Source organism: Ammodytes marinus (genome assembly GCF_949987685.1).
Source record: "Ammodytes marinus genome assembly, chromosome: 7".
Lineage (NCBI taxonomy): Eukaryota > Metazoa > Chordata > Actinopteri > Uranoscopiformes > Ammodytidae > Ammodytes > Ammodytes marinus.
The window spans coordinates 29,051,221-29,069,576 of NC_137211.1; positions in this window are offsets into that span (position 1 = coordinate 29,051,221).

The following is an 18,356-nucleotide window of genomic DNA, read 5'->3' on the forward strand; positions in this document are numbered from 1 at the left end:
GGTTACAGCCACCAAATGAGCGTCTTCACATCACTGAACTATTAGGTTTCATTTTAATGAGTAACACCTAGATAAATACATTAATATTTGCGTTTGAAAAGTTTTCCCGACCTTTTATTTTCTTTTTTAAGATAAAATAAATTGCTAGCTGCCTAGTCTACTTGAGAATGTAACCTTGAGACAGAGGATTTTATCTTTGACTAGTCAAATTGTGTATAAACTGTTCCTCTGCTGCTGCTCTGAAATGACATGCTGATGACTCAGAGGCAGTGAAGGTTACCTTTTCATTAGAACACGGAAAGAAGGACACCAAACAAATAGAAGCACAGAAACTGGTCTGTGTTTACTTGGCCTTTGAATTGTGTGAAAGTGCAATGGCTGTCATCCTTTATACAGGCAGTAAAGAGAGAGGTTGGATTGCTTTATGTAATCCTATTTTTAGCTTTAGTTTAGTTGTTTAATATGAGATTATCATCATTTAAAGTAATGCAAATGTCACTTCAGGGAAGTGTATGCTGAAACAACAGATTTAATTTTAAATTCTCAACATATGATGCTTAATTTAAGAGTTACAACATAACATCTTCATTATCTGATACATTTTCATAAACTTAACTACTTTCATTGACATAATGAGCTATGTTTTCACCTAGATAATATGAACACCTTAATAGCTAACTAGCACAAATAGATTAATGCAAAAGTGACTTAGGCTACTTACCTACCAATCACGACAAGGTCAAGGGTCGGACACTACAACAGGACCGTGAAGCATCTAGCATCTAACGCACATTGCCGGAGGTAGCCCGCAAGTTTGAATAAATACTAACGTGCACATACATTTGTACAGTAATTAAACAGGAGCATAGTAAAAAGAGAACTATGAAGACACCACATGCAGCTCTCATTTTCAGCAGCTCCTGCTGGAACTCTGCTGCATTAATAACAGATGGACAAACAATTAACCCAAGCAGACAATATCTGCATCACTGATCTACAGTATATTCCTATTTTATCACTCATTAATGGTGGCTGAATTTCATTTATCTGCTGGAGTGTTAGGGACTGCAAAATCCAGGGTGTCAAAAACATACCACTTTCTAAACTCAATGGGGTAATGTGAGACACTTTTTACATTTGCTTCCCTCTAAGGGAGCTAAAATGATTTATTAGTCAAATTTACACATTTCCCATTAATTCAGGATGTTTCCTAGAAAAGGGCATTAGCAGAATTTATTCATGACAAAGGGCAGTGAAAATATGATTGTTTTAAAAAAAGTTGTCTTGTGTCTCAGTTTACCCCAGCTGTGAGACAGACCAGAGAAATCAAGGGGGTAAACTGATCCACTTACTTTTTCCACTCTGAAACTACCATAAAAACAAATGTTATAACAGTTACAATCCTGACAGCTAGCTTGAAAACCAAATATTCCAAAACTAATGTCGGACGAGTAACAGAATCATGGGGTTTGGTCAATTAAGAACAACATTTTCTAAACAATTAAAAGTAACTGATCAAATACACCATATAATTCATGTTCAATAACTAACATTCAAATGACAGATCAAACCAGTTAGGGGTCAGAATACAGGAACCTTAGAGCCATCTAGTGTCTGGGAGTCAGAGCAAAGAACAATCAGAACCAGCTAGAACGGCCTGGGACTCTGAACACAGGACTAGACCCAGCTGTCATTTTCCATCTTTTGAGTCTTTGATTAATATTTTTCTGCATTTGTTTTATTGGGATCATTCATTGAATAAAGATATATTACTCTATTGGTGTTAAAGGTCACTCTCCTGTCCCCCACATACATAAGTGCCAAACCATGCCCTTGCTGACACCCCTTCAACCATCAACCCCCACCTCCAGCCCACATTGTCTTTTGTCTTATTCAAACTAGTCTCCTTGCTAGCTCAAATATAATGGATTCATTAAAAGAGGGCACAGACACTGTCTCACTTTACCCCACAACATTTGTCTCACTTTACCCCACTGCCACAATTTGAGAAAAAACTACCTCTCTCAGCAAATCAGGCTAATCTTCAGTTATCATCATCACATGGTTTCATATGTTGGTAGTTCATCAACATGTATGATAGAAGTTTTTCTACCTGAATCAATTTGCTTTGGCACAACAATCAATGAAGTTGACAGCAAGAAAATGTACTTTTACGTGCAAAAAATACATTTTTGTGAAAAAAACATGCTTACAACATCACCATGAGGTCCTCTCTTTCATGGCCAAGGGAAAATGAGAGAGGCTTGAAAACATACAGTATATCTCATATGACCAAAAATGTGTTCCATTACCTAGATACAGGGGGTGTCTCACATTACCCGATGGCTCACATTCCCCAGTTCTCCCCGACATCAAAGTAGGTAGATGTACTAATAACTTATGCAATAAGAACATCTCAATTGAATCTGCAGAGTAATTATTGGCAAACAAAATATCATATCTGCATTGAAGATATGAGGGAAGTGGTGTGTTTTGAAAATCTTCTGACACTTACACCAATGCTGCCCTCATTCATCTAAAGAAAGACCCATGTTGTGTCAGTTATCATCAATGGAAATCTGATAATCTTTTAAATATCCATCACATAAAGAGAGGGGAGGAAAAGAAAAGGGAAGCTCTGGGAGGCTTTAAGGAATAGTGAGTGACACCTGCCAAGGATATGGACCAAAAACCAAGGGGGAATTCCTTCTGAGTGACATCTGAGACCTGAGCACAGACCAGGCATAGCATTGTACATAATGTGAGTTAATATTCACTCAGCATCCGCACTTGAGGTTTTTCTAAGGCGTGTGTATTCAACAGAATTCAAAATAGGTTGTGTGTGTGTGTGTGTGTGTGTGTGCGTGTGTGTGTGCGCTGTCAGGTTACTGCTTCCAAGTGTTTAATAATATATAAAATACAATAAATATAAAATGTAAAAATGTTGGCTTGTCTGCACAGCTTGTTTCTGGCCCTTGATTCATCATTTGAACTGCTTCCTTTCAAGAAACGAACTCCGCAGATGGAGAAAAAGTCATCACAGATCTCAGCATTCGCAGAACCACATGATGTTGCTTCAATAATATAACTCATATTTCAATTTCAACATCAAAGAAAATTGCGGAGATTGTTTTTCGTTTCGCACTGTTTGGGGTCCTTTGTAGCACAGAAAAATACCCTTCAGGGACTCACTCAGTTCTACTTTTTCCAACAAACGCCAGTTAAGTCAGACTACTCATTTTTAGAATGTTTTAATAGAGAAAAATGTAGTTTGAGTTTAGCATCTATAGGCTCTGGGCTCATCACACCCCACAGTTTACATGTTACATTGATGGTGAATTATCCCCCCCCCTCCCCCAGAACCTGTTAACCTAAAAAAAAATAGACATGCCCTGCGTTCCAAATCCCAAATGTCCATACTATTTAGTATGCCAGAAAAAGATTTAGGATGTCCCAATACATGCACGTCAGTTGTAGTATGCTGAAAATACATAAATGCCCAACTAACTCCAACAGCATTTTGGAGTGTTATTCTTGACATTTCTCGACATAATGAGAAAAAAATCTTCCTTATCTGATTTTATTTTTCTCTCCTGTGGCCCTAAAACTCTTTTGTACTTTAGTATGTAGTGTAGTAAAAAGAAAGAGTATGTGATTTGGAACACAAGTATGAAGTGGCATTATTGAGGGCTATGTGCTTTACTAATTCTTGGCCTTAAGCAGTGTCAGTCAAACACTGGAGAACCCAAGGAATGTGCAGAACAGAAAATGCTAATCAACGTTTTTGTAGGAGTGATTTGTAAAAAATGTTGTTCAAGACAATCATGTTGTCTCGCCAGCTGGCACAGTACCTCGTAAAACACTTAGGCTTGTCATCTTGAAAGACAGTTACCAAAATTCCATTTACCTTGTCGCATTTGGCATGGTTGGTCCTCCCAGAGATTAGTTTTAATCTAAAACAAAAATGCTGTAGACTAAACAAATTGAGCAATATTCATTCAGCGGGGGATATTGACTCTGAAACAGATGGAGGAGGGATAAGTGCCAGGACATTTTGCATGGTATGAATTTTTGGCAACTTTGATGCATGTTGGAGCCAGTGGTAACCTTGAGGTAATTCCCAACTGCTGACACTCGCTCCATTTGTTAAAGAAACATAGTTAATTGAAACTCATGAGGTGGGGATACATTTATTTTATTACATTAATGGAATTTCACATTTCCGTGGGTCTTTCATGTCATAAAGCTCCCGAAAGTCTTCCCCATCATTTGAATGTTTCCGAAAAAGACCCAAAATCAATACAGCCTAAAGCAGCGCTGTAAAAGGTTTTTGGAACATTCCTTTTTGTTTGAACTGCTTGGCTATATGTTGTTGGGAAATCACTGAAGTCTCATTAAGAGAGAGGGTTAACCTTGCGAGCGGCAATATATACAGTAATTACTGCATTCTTTATGTGCTTACGTGCTAAAGCTTTTAGCTGTAATGGTGCCTCATTAATCTCCCTTAGTTTACATTTAAAACATCTTTCCGCACGCTTTTTCGATGCCAACATCTTTTATTAAAAATAATAAGGTGGATACACAGTATAATCACTGGGAAAAAGTACACTCGACCTTAGCGGTGATATTTCAGGAGATATTTGGTATTACTTCAGCTAGAGAACCTGAACCCCCATGTGTCATTACACTACTTATATCACCCTTCTCCTCCGGTGCGTGACTAATTTCTGGCGACTTGGAATGTCATAGTCAAAGTCAAACCGCCAGCGTCGGACAATCCTGCTGCTCATTGTGGATACCACAAAGAAAAAAAAATCTAATCCAAATCCAATTTGCCTTGTGATTGATTACTGCATTCCCTCCCTTAATAAGGTGGGCAGCTCAGGCTAATAGCACATGTATTTACATAGGGGCTTTTTACCCAGATATAAACACACCATTGACCTTTGTGGCTGCATGGCATCAATTATCTGCCACTTAACTTGTTAGAGAACACATCCATTACTAAATCAGCTAATATGCAGATAATCTGCTAATTCATCTTTCTAAACCTGGAATCCCTTTTGTAAATGAATTCAGGATTTTACAGTAGTCCTAGCACTGTTAACTGTCGCCCTGGTTTTTTGAAGTGACCTTTGCAGGAAAACCCTCTTGAACCACGTGGCACTTATCAAGCAAAGGATTTAAAGCAGACTGAGGAGGACATTTGCTCGTATCTAGAAACAATCCTGTTCTCTTATCAGACAAATGACAGCCCGGCTGGATGATAACACACAAGGTGAGCTGGATAAATACACACAGCTAATTCAGCCTGTGGTGGTATGTGATGTAGCTTCAGACAAACAGTGAAACTGGACCTGTGATTGTCATGAGTAAATATTTAAGGACTCAAATGGACCAGGCGAAAACGATATTTGCCCTCTCCAGCAAACATAGTGTAGACAGCATTTCTAACATCTGCTCAACAGAAGTGTAGCTTTTTCTTTATGTTTCGGCCTTCTGTCCAAAATAATATGTGTCAGTAAAATAAGTTTCTGATAGAACTCATTTTAAATGTCAGAATAGCCAATTTAACAATACAAGTATTGTTCTGCATCAACCGAAGAGCAATAACTAGTCAATAAACCATCAACGTTGGTGTGTTTAGATGCTGAAGTGGCATTTGCAATTTATGGGGGAGGACCTCCAAACACCCACACTTTGGCATAGGATCCTCCCTAATTTTAAGTGCTCAAGGTAAGGCAAGGTAAAGCAATAGCAGCTGTAGCCTATACATTGCTCGGCCATGTCCAAGTCAACACCCACCGAAGTATGGGTTCCCATTGTAAAACATGGTCATTTCCACCACTGATTTTAACATCCAATAGGATTTTATTTCATCACAAGTTAATAGCTTGAACTGGCATCGTAACCACACGGTTGACTTTTTTTACGCCGACATATTGCTGTAGTTAAAAATCTGAAAACCCATCTTTGGCTTTTTATACTCATTCACAGAGTAAGAGCAAATGTCCAGGTAAAAATAAAATCTTTTCACATATCATTTGTAGACCCTCTAACAATCATATTGTAGTTGAAGGAAATACATTTTGACAATAAAATATATATATATGTATGATCCTTGTGGGTCTACTCGCCCGGTTGAGTTGCCTCTATGAAACAGCCTGGCTCAAGTCACTCATTTCTCATTTTATACGCATTTTCTAACCATTGCTACTCACTGTATTTGTAAGTTACACAGACATAATATACGTATATATATCTAAATTCTACTCTCTCTTAGTGTGGAAGTTAAATGGTTAATATATTTTTAACAAATTCAAACTTTCTTCTATAGGCAAATCATCAGATCATACATTTGACCTCCTCATGTCATCATCAATCAATCTATAGTTTTGATATTAGGTTTGAAGAGTACATTTACAAGTATGCTGACTGAGATGTAGGCCATTGAACAATACATAAATGACTGCATTTGTATATTTCTGCTTTTGTCCGTGCGCTTGTAGCCGCTGCTGTAGTGTTTGTTAAGAATTAAACACAAAATGCTTTGTAAAGCACAGCATGAGCTGCCAACAGTTGACATTATAGTAACAATATAACACCATCCATCTCAGATAGCCATTTTAACAGAGGCCATAGTACACATAAAAATCTGTTTGCTTCTTATAAGAAGCCCCACTCAGTCTTTTTTTTTTTTTTTTTAGATATTTTTTGGGCATTTTTATGCTTTATTTGATAGTGCAGAGAGACAGAGGTGAAATGGGGCAGAGAGGGGAGTGACATGCAGAGAACGACCGCGGGTGGGAATCGAACCCGGGTCTGCTGCTGGGCCCGGGAGGGGGACGCCTTATCAACTGAGCTAAAGGCGCGCCCCCCCCACTCAGTCTTTTAGAACAGTTCTATAATGTTAATGTAATATGTTGTTCTGAATGAGATGTGTCAAATATGCAAAAATACCCCTGGTGATGTCATCATAGGATGTATAACCCCTGATCATGAAATATTATACACCCTAATCTTGGCTAAGGCCTGTAGGTTCCAAACAGGGTGTGTGGAGTTTGACAAATGTCCAATAAAGGGGTCAATCAAGTTGCATTTTGGGAATTGTAGGATGCAGTGTTATTGGTGTGTTTCCGATACAACGGTTTAAAATCAGGATATCTTAAAATTCAAATGTCCGACACTGGTGCAGTCCAGTGGTAGCTATGTTATTGTCACATGTTGTCATTGTCATTTTATTGTTTATTTTGTAAGTGCCGGGTAGCATGGATTTACAGAAAACAAAAATCTCCTGTTGATTTAACAGGTCAAGTTGGATACTTTTTGAAAAAGTCATCCTTGCAGTGTTCAAGAGATACAAAAAAACACACATAGGACTGTCTCTTCACCATGTCAGCATATCTCCAAAACACGGCTTCAACTTCCAACCTCTGTTTGGCAGTTGTACGTATGTTTGAGATGCTGAGTGTTCTTCTTGAGTGACAAAACCATTTCATGCCGAGAGAGCATACTCATCTATGCATACTCTTGACTGATGTCAGCTGGACTGACAGGGGAGGATGAATGCAGAGAAAAAGCTGGGGGCATCACATAGCCAGCAGCAAGCACCGAGGCACCGGCACATCAAAGAGAGAAGGAAAAGCTTTTTTCTTGATACAGAGGGAGAGTATAGCAGGACAAGCTTCAACCATGACAGTTCCCCCATAGTGTGCTTTTGTAGATTACTGTTTGGTCTTTCCCAGGCGACCGGAGCACAGAAGGTAAGAGCGGCGGACAAGCTGGCAGAACACACATATATCTCTGTGCGTTAGCTGGAAAAAGAAAAAAGCATGAGTCAAAACAAAAGTTGTGTCAGATGTTTGCAGGGCCTTGCTACTCAGGGTCAGAGCTGAGCACAGAGAAGCACTCAAGGCTGTTAAACTTTGATGATGTGGATGATCAGCTTCTCACTCTTGCTTAAAAGAACTTCATAAAATAATCATGCAGAAATAAAGCCACACAGCACATAGTGGTAAGAAAAAAGAACATTTATGCCCCTCCTCGGCTCCCACACTTACAGTCGTAAGGCATAACACTCCACAAACGACCTTTGGTAAAGGTCTGTTAAGAAAAATAACTGTTAACGCTGTCTGGTAGTCACAATCATCAGCCCCTGTAGAATCCATGGTAATATGAAGAGTATTCGCACATTCATTTTTTGAGACAGTTGGGGAAGAAATTAGAAAGTAGTCCAATTGACCTTTGTTATTTTTGACTGAGGTGAATATTATGTTCGTTATTAGTTTACCTCTATACAGTGTTGGGTTTAACACGTTCAAAGGTCCTGTCCTATATGTTGGATAGTGTAGTTCCAACCCTATCCAACAAGTGAAACATGAGTCACACAATGTCTTTAAACATTTCAGCACAGAAAGATTGTACTCTGAACTTGTAATTTCTCTCAAATATATTTTTTTTAATTGACAGTGTACAGTCATACAGTTTTTGTAGTCTGACAAGCAATAATGGTAAGCTGCTTGTTGCTGAAAAGAAGAATAGATCTTCCATTACTGGGACTTGAAGTAAAGCAAAGACATTGGCATTATCAAACTCCTTGTGTGGGGACACACACACTTGACTATGACTAAAGGCCATGCTGAAACTACACTCTGTAGCAGCTAATCATCAACCTGCAGCATGCAACATTTTAATCCGCTGTTCTGTAGTCGTCCATTCATACCGAAAACACCGTCAGTGCTCCCTTGAGAATTTGTGTTACCAGCCTGACTCTGCTCAAGAGGGACATTGTGTGCGGGCTTAAAGGACCTTAATAGGGCTGGGCTATATGACCAAAATCTCATATCCCGATATAGAAATGTCTTATCCCGATAACGATACATTTGACAATATAGCATATGTTCTGTCAATTCAATTAATAAATAAATATTTAATATGAATAATTAAATACTCAACAAATAAAGTATTTACCCATATTTGATTATTGTCAGCTTTTATTAAAACACAAATCTTCAAGCATTCAACAAAATAGAAAATTGACAGAAGGTCTGGAACTGCTGTAATTGGCAAACGTTCACTCACTTGGAGGCGGGTGTCTGTTGAAGTTTAAAACTATTGGATCTGCTCAGTGCCACTCTGGATTAGCCAACCAATCGCATAACGTTTGGTCGTGCCGTACGTCATGAGCCGGCTTCTGACGGTGCGTTCCAGTTGTACAGGGAACTCGGAAATTTCCGACTTCACTACATATTGTAGTCTATGGATCTACCGGTACCTGGCAACGGTAACTTGCTAGAGCCTAACGTTTAGTTATTTGGATGAGAAAGGTTGTAGGCGTACATACTTTCCCGAGCAGATGCACTGGAACACAGACAGGTCGGAACTCGGAACTACCAAGTCGGAAATTTCCGAGTATAAAGGAACACAGCATTCAACTGAAACTGGAGCGCGACTTCGACGTCATCGTTCCCAGCCACTCGCTCTGTTCGCTGATTGGACAACCAAAACTCTGGACGAGCAGAATCCCACTAATACGCCCCATCCCCAGACTGACTACTGAAGGGAAATTGAAATTTGGGCGGAAGTAGGTGGGCGGGCGGAGCCAGGCTAGTTTCAGGGCACAGAATTGACTGAATTGGTGGATTCCTCCTTAGCTTAGCTCATTAGCCTAATGGAGCTATCCTCTTTAGCTGAGGCTGCGGTGGCTTGTAAATTCACCCCGCGGAGAGGGGATAGCAGCCGAACTGCCCTGCTAGCTCCGCTGCTATTGCCGCGAGGCTGTCGAGCGATGCCCGGGTGACGTCGGTTCGACTGCTCTGTCAGCGGGGATATATGATCCTCTCCTTATGGAATACTCGTCTACATGTGTGCAAACACAGACAGGTCTGTTACCGATGGATTTTAGTGTCCGAAATGAACTTTGATTATCACACAAGCGAGAAAAGCCTGGTGTGGTCGGGCGGAAGTAGTGTGATGGAAGCGCAGCGGGGCTAGGAAGCGCTAAATGTTTCTGCTTCAAAATAAAAGTCAAAGTTGACTTTGATTTCTCACATTTCACCAGTTAAAGGCTTTTAATGTGAAGTTACTCTGTAGGAAATCTTCAGTTTAATTAACAGTAACTTCACTGCGAGCTACATGTAGGCTATAGTTTGTGTCCTAAAGAGTGGGATTTGCAACATAACAAAATAAACAATATTGCATAAAATGAAACGATAGACGTTTTTGTTTCGTCAGACAATCTATATCGCCATATTGCACAGCCCTTAATATAAAGTATTACCATCTGTGCTAATCAATATGTTTATATCAGAACTGATTTGCCCTGAGCGTAATGTAAAACATGCCTCTTGTCTTGTACTGAAAACCCCCTCAATAGTTCTAACTGCACCTGACTATACTATAGATACCATCTTCTTAAGTGAGTGTTTCAGATGTTCTTGGGTAATTTTCACCAATCGTATCAAGCTGGTTTTCCTACAGCAACAACAGCTGTTTTCAGCAACAACAACACACTGTATGTTACCCACTCACCACAAAACAACAGGCTGAAATGAGCAGCACGTGAACAGTTAGCAGCCAAAAGAGACAGATATTTCACCAAGCTAAATGGAAGGCTATGTAGTCAAACTGTGACTGTCGGCAGATGTGTAAATAACTACAAATTTGAGGTATAGTATTTTTTTATTTTCATCCTACTTTCTACTTCTATTTCAATAAAATTTACATTTATCTGACTTAAGTCAAGTCAATTTATATAGCCCAATATCCAAAATAGCAGGTTACCTCAGGGGGCTTTACAATTTGTACCGCATATGACCACCCATGTTCTTAGACCCTGAATTTGGATAAGAAACATCTCTCCAAAAAGAACATTAATGGGAAACATTTAGAAGAAAGCTCAGAAAGAGCAACAGAGGAGAGAACAAAAAGATGAATTTAAACCTCAACAGAGTCAATTTGTCTGACATTTGTCAGGATTCTGACAGTGTAGTGCAGGGTGGGACATACTGTATAGCCTACAATGAGTTTAGCCAGGTATGAAAGTCTCCACCCATTTACAACTTAATAAGTCCTGGGGAACACTTTAAAGTCTGATCAAGAACAGCAACAAAGAAGTTGAAATGTTGGTGTAATGTGGTAAAACTACTTTTACTGAAGGGGGATTTATAGGTAGACTTTTTTATGCGCGTTTATCATGTCCCAGCATTCAACTTAGCAGAGTTGTGCCTAAAGCTACTTACCAGTTATGAGCCAGGCTTGTAAGTAAGTAAGAGGGTGTAGAGTACTAAGTGAATTAAAATAGCCTCAAACCAGACTTCTCCCAACTAAGGTCTGGAGCTGTGGCTCTACGAAGGTTTTATACAAAAAAAGGGATGCACAACAACAACAACAACAACAACAACAACCGCATGTGTATTATGAAAGTGTGTCAGATGGTTGATCAGAATGACTTTTATTGAAATTGCTGCTTTGTTTCGCTGTGACGCCAAAGATTAACCAGTAGAAATATTGCACTATTTAAGAGACCAAGAAGACAGTTCCACACGTTTGCATTAACACATTTACATTGCTACTTTGAAGAATAGTATTATTAATGCTATCCCCTTAGTTGTTGCAGTTACATTGCAGCGCTTTAAATGTATTTTAAATGATTCAAATTATCCATACGTAGCCACCCAAGAAGGTTGTCAAAAGGTAAACAACTCAACATTTCGAAAACACAAAGATAGTGAAACAAGACTACACAGACAGAACATATAGTGTATATGAAGGCAACTGCAAGTTTGCACTCAAACATTCAGCCTGTCAATCAAATATATCCAATGTGTTTTGCCAGTGACCTCCCTGCCTACACACATTCATCTCCACTTATCTCAGCACACCAGACAGCCTTCAAGCTGAAATAAACATGCTTAATTAGAGGAAACTGTTGGCTTTGCTTAAAGCTATAAATTATATTCCATAGCACAGGCAACAATCGATTTGTTATATCTCGTGTGATGGCTATCAACTGTTTAAATACAAGCAGCAAGCTCAAAAGCTAAGGGACCCGAGCCCTTTGGTATAAGATGGATGTCTTCACAATGCCTGAATCAATATTTATCCCACACACGCTGGGAACCAGAGAAAAAACTAGCTGCTCTCACTAAAGAAATGGAGAGAACGATCCTGACTGGTTAGGTTGTTTTAGGAAGCCCACTTCTCTGCCTGCTTTTTACACATATACATACAGTACAAACATGCATTTGCCCAGGGCAACTGTGAATGGTAAAGATAGCGTTTCTTTGTATACAGTTTACATGTTACTTGACATGGAAAGCTACTGTAGCTTCCCACCTAAAAGCATTATGTGGGAAACATGTTTGTCTATAAATTGATATGGTTCATCGTCACCTTGTTAAGGTCAAACTTTGACATTAATTAACAATTAGTTGAATTGCCCTAAAAATAACCATTATTTGTCCTCTCCATGATGAACAAGGGGAGATGTCTACGATTTTGCCTGCTATCACCAGTGAGATCACATTATCACATTACATAACAAGCTTAGCTACAGTTACATGGCAAAAGGAATAATGGATAGGATTTATATAGCGCTTTATTCCCTAAGGACTCAAAGCGCTTACAGGGTTCCAGGTTCCATTCATTCACACACAGTCATACCGGTGGTGGTAAACTACGATAGTAGCTACAGCTGCCCTGGGGCCAAAAGTAGCTTACTCTATCTTAATTTTATATTTAAATGGAAGTGATCAATACAATTATCCATCTATCGATCTATCTACTGCATCTATCCATCTATATATATATCTAAATATTTATTTGTTTTTTATATATATACTGTATTTATATACAGTATATATTTAAATTAGGGCTGTAAAACGATTACATTTTTTAATCAGATTAATCACAGGATTCTGTGGATTAATCACGATTAATTTTACCATTCGAAATATGCCCGAAAAATTCTAATGTTCTCTGTATATTGTTGTATGAACTGAAAGATAAAGGACAGAAGGTGGATATGTACATTTAAAATTTGTATCTTTATTAATTGAAAATCCAAATGATTTTAATACTGAAAACAAATTTAAATCAAACTAAAATATATACCTACCATACCATAATTCAATTAATCAGTCTCTTTACTATGTCTTTGGGCAAATATAGGCTATATAATGGCATTTATTGTGTGAATCTATAGGTATAGGCATTCTTGAATACAACTTGATTACAGTACGCGGTGTGTGTGTGTGTGTGTGTGGGTGTGTTTGTACGCGTGAACACGTGCCAGGAAGCCGACATTATGTCTCACACACCTCTGAAAACTGCAGACGTTTGTGTTCTCGCGGGCTCTGAACAGAGCGGACAATGTGTCTCCTCCTGTTGCTCCCGACATCAACTGTCACCCGCGGCAGTTGATTTTATATATTATCTATGCCCACGACACAGACGTGACCGTTAGCAGTTTAAAACACGGCATGGACTAGCGTGCTGTTATGTTTGGCTGCGCGCAGCTACTGATCCTGGGTCAGCCACAACGTTAGAGTGACTGTAGTACAGAGCCGGTGGGATGCACGGGGCGGATCATTCTGCACATGCGTTAATTGCGATAAAAAAATGTATGCGTTAATTCCAGAAATTAATTCATTCATTAATTTTGACAGCCCTAATTTAAATACAGTACATACACATCCATGAAATCACCTGAGCACGACATTTTTTCATTGTTGTTTCATTCAATTAGACTGGGCATTTTGGAGGGGCGGAGCTTAAAGAGACAGGCTCTAAAACATAATGTTTGAGACAAAGGCTGAAATGAGGAGATTCAGCAATGGCACTGTGAGAAATATAAAGCTTTTTTTATATTACACCACTACACTATGAAAAGAGTTTCGAGGAAGAAAGTAAGAAACCTATACATTAACATTTTGAATCTGAAAATGAGCATATGTGACCTTTAATACTCACATGTGCACTGCTGAATACCTCAGTCATGTTCTGTCTGACTGTGAATGAGTCTGGATGAAAAACATTTGAATCCAGATTAGAAACAAGAGACTATTTTAACAACAGCTTGTCTTTTCAGCTTTCCAGCTATACCCTTCAACATGTTGTGGCAGAGAAGCATTACCGTACTGGAAAAGCCCCACAGAAATACAACACTGAGCAGAGGCTGAGATGCAGTGACGTGCTTTTGGTTTGTCGAAAGCCGCCTTTCAGACTATCATCTGATTGTGTATGCATATCAGTGTCAGACAAACAAACACTCACACTGCCTACAGAACTGACAGTGTTTTTGAATTGTCTTTGCGTCTCTCTTCTATGAGATTGTAGCTTCACATGCTTCCAGCTCTCTACCACACTCCCTCAGTAGGAATAATTCAATTTGTTACGATTTTCCACACAGAACATTATCTTATGTGAACAACACTCGAGCAATCACTCAGTAATTTTGTCCAGGCTTTCCGAAAAGATTAAGGAAACCACATCTTAGAGGAAGCAAGAATAGCACGAGGCCTCCGCAATTTATGGTAGTGTGGGACTTCTCTGAACACCACACTTCATTTGCGTCACTCCCAAAAAGTTGATGGCGATTTCTGCTCCTCCGCCCATTCACGCCTCAAGGCCTCAAGAGGAGGCTGGTAATCACTGCAATTAACATTCTCCTAATTAAGGCTTTGCCTGGTAGTGCCTTAATGGACCGCACAATACTGACAAATTAATCCATGCTCAGATAATAAATCTGATTTGACAAAGCACAAAATCATTAACCTCATGACCCTGTGACAGTATCCAACAGTGTGTGAGAGATGCTGTGATTGGTTGCAGCTGGGGACATGGCCCTGTTGTTGCCTACCAGCTTTGCTTAGAAACAATAGCTTTTTCCAATATTGTTTGTGTTGCTATGATGAAATTTTTTCTGTGACTTTCATGAAGTTTTTTTTAAATGCTTAACCGTTCAAGTGAATGCCTTTCTGACTATATTTGCTTTGAAGGATCTGGCTACACAGATGGTACGTCATCATGTAAACCATGTTCTAGGGCTGTTTGATATAGTTTGAGCTTTGCCCCTTTAGTTCCAGTTAAAGGCAATCTTAATCTCTTAATACACAGTGTATACTGCTCTTTTGAAAATTGTGTGCTTCCAACTTTGTAGCTACCTTTTTTTGGGAAAGCCCTTACTTGTTGGACAGTGCAAGCATGACAATACCCTAACAGCCTCCGCACACATCCTGCGTCTACCTCTGGAGCGCGTCGCCTTACCTTACTGCTGCGTCTCTCGGACTTTTCTCGGACACACATGGAACGTCTCAGCAGCTGCTGCTGCTGCAGCGCTGCTTCTAACGGCCTCCACACACATCCTACCTCTACTGCGCGTCTACCTCGCGTCTGCGTCTGACTTTTTGTCACTGACCGTGTAATCAACCTAGAGCGGGCACACACCCAACCTCAGACGCACTGCTGATGCGCGTCGGAGGCACGTCTGCAGCGACGCTCCCCTTTACCTCAGGAGGCTCGCCTATTTTTTTTCTGAGAGCCGCGCGTCTCTCTCGGGTCTCTCTGCTTTAACTGATAGAGAAATACTCTGCTGAGAGTCATATTGACTTCATACCAGCAGCTTTCGCTGTAGTTTCACCATTTCCTGGTGTGTCCCTTTCAAAATAAAACTTCCAACAAGGAAAGTGTGGCAAAAAAAAGAAAAAAAAAGGCAATGGGGCGCACGGATTACTGTCCAGACTCAATATTAGACTCAATATAAATCATATGCTTCATAAATGACACGAAATAACTTAATTTGTAATGGGAATTATCTATGAAAACTCTATGTAGAAAGATAGGGCTTTGCTGCAGCAGCAGCAGCAGCTGATGAGACGTTCCATGTGTGTCCGAGAAAAGTCAGAGAGATGCAGCAGTAAGGTAAGGCGACGCGCTCCAGAGGTAGACGCAGGATGTGTGCAGAGGCCGGTAGGATGTGTGTGGAGGCCGTAATGCACAAGGCCAGATTTTTCCAAAGATTGGTGTGGAAGAACTTGAAGGACTTGTTGCCCCGACCTCACCCCCACCAAACCCCTTTGGGATGAACACAATGACTGCAAGGTCTTCTCACTGTCATCAGGGGCTGACCTCACTAAAGCTTCCACAATGTTGAGGAAAGCCTTCCACTCTAAGGGGTAGGCTTCCCTCAACAATGTCCACAAAACTTGAAACATGATGTGCAGCAATCACTTATGGGTGTAATGATTTAGGTGTCCAGTCCATACACTTTTGTTTATGCAGCAACAATGGTGTTTGATAGCAGATTTACTTTAACAATAAAAAACAGTTAACATGAGGTTTGGTGTCACTGTCAGCCTTAGGAATAAGCAGAGATAGTATGTTTTTTTAGACTTACCATTGTTGCTCCATGGCATTGTTTTTCTCTTTCTCAGTCTGTTTTCTGAGTCAGTGCGCTGCTGCTGCTGTCGCTCTCTCCACCTACATCAAGCACAGAGAAGCCTTTTTTTGGAGGCTGTTAAAAGCCATTCTGGGGGAAAAACACAGAAAAATTGCCAACTGAAGCTAAAATGAGAGTGCACGTAAAAATGTAAATGAACACACCTCGGCTTACTGCAAGGCAAGTTGGAAATCAGACAGTTTGGATGTAGAACAATGTCGGAGCATCTGAAGGCGGATTTATGTCACTCAAAGCTCCAAACAAATACAGAGCCTCAGGGGCCCTGCAAGCCCAAGTTTCAATGCCTGTCATTGGGTCTGGGTAACTTGCCTATAGATTCAAATGTGTAAGGCATTTTGCACTTAAAACACAATAACGCTTGCCATCGAGAATTATTCCTTCATCTCGAGGTCCGGGGTTTTAGAGCGGCTCTGTAGAAAATGTACCTGATGCATATTCATTCATTATGTTGTTGCAAAGTATTCTGTTTGCACTGTACCTAATAAAAGTATGTTGGAAATGTCCATACACACATGGATAAAGGGCAGTTCCCCTAAGTAATTAACCAGGACATTATGTTACAGTAACTGGTGGCAACAGGCCAAAGGGGAGACCAGCACTTGCAGATGAATACCTCTATCTAATCTTAAAACCAGACAGAGGCTCCTTTGCAATTCTTTGGATTGTCTTCCACTGCACTGATTGCTAAATTAAGCAGTGAGACTCCTTACCAAAAACAGGTCAGCCAGAAAGGGAAGAGAAATCCACATCATGTTTCTGACTGCTTACCCACAGTCTAACTGTTCACTTACTGCACCACTAAGCTTGTGTGTGTGTGTGTGTGTGTGTGTGTGTGTGTGTGTGTGTGTGTGTGTGTGTGTGTGTGTCCTTTACAATAGATGTATGGGTATTCACCTTCAAAGGTAACTGAATTAATAAGCCTATAGTTTAAAAACTCACTGTAAATGAAAGAAATTTTTTTTCAAGCTTGTAAAAAAAACAATAACAGGTAAAAACATTGTTAAATTAATATTATGGCAAATCTTTGACTTGTACAGGGGAAATACAATTTCATTTCAACAATCTTTTTTTTTTTTTTTAATCAGTCCCATGATATTACTTAGTAACGTTCAAAACATGCAAACAATAAGCAGTAATTACATACAGCGGCATTACGCCTTGTTCAATTAGGTGTGTTAAATCAGGCCAGTGGAATAAATACCACAGTGATATTAAAGAGCCGAACGTATGGCTCATTAACACAACACATTCCCATTCGGCTGAGGTGTGTGTGTGGGGGTCTGAGCCAGTGTGCGCTCGTCATAATAGGAGCCCTTTTGAATTATACAAATGACATTAGCATATGTTCCAGAAAACTGCAAATAATCCCACACACACTTTGCAAAACTTTATGTATTTGATATTTTTACAACGCATGTGACCTTTAAGAGATGTTTGCTGCTGCAGAGGGGTCCTCCTCGTGCCTTATTCAAAGTGACCTTGTTCTTGCGCTCACACACACATGTGCATTTCTCAATAATTCAATGTGTTTCCCGGGAGACGTTGTGTGCAAAGGAATGATCTACAATGTGACTCGTATTGGGAATAGCATTTAGACCTCATCCTAGATATTGTTTGTTTTGGTGCATAGTCAATATGGTGGCAGTTTTATCTCTATGATTGATAAGTCCATGTGTATAGGCCCCAGCTTTCTTTCTATTAAGGGAAGGAGAATGCCCCGGCTGATTTATGCTGTCATGCGAGCAGCTCATTTCCTCATAATCCTTTGTTTTTTTTTAAAGGGTGTTTACAGTCGGGCCCCATTCTCCTCCTTGAGACAATCATCCCCCTCTCTTTTCTCTTCTAACATCCCTTCATTAAATGTTTTTAAAAGACACTGCTGCATTGCTCTTGAGAG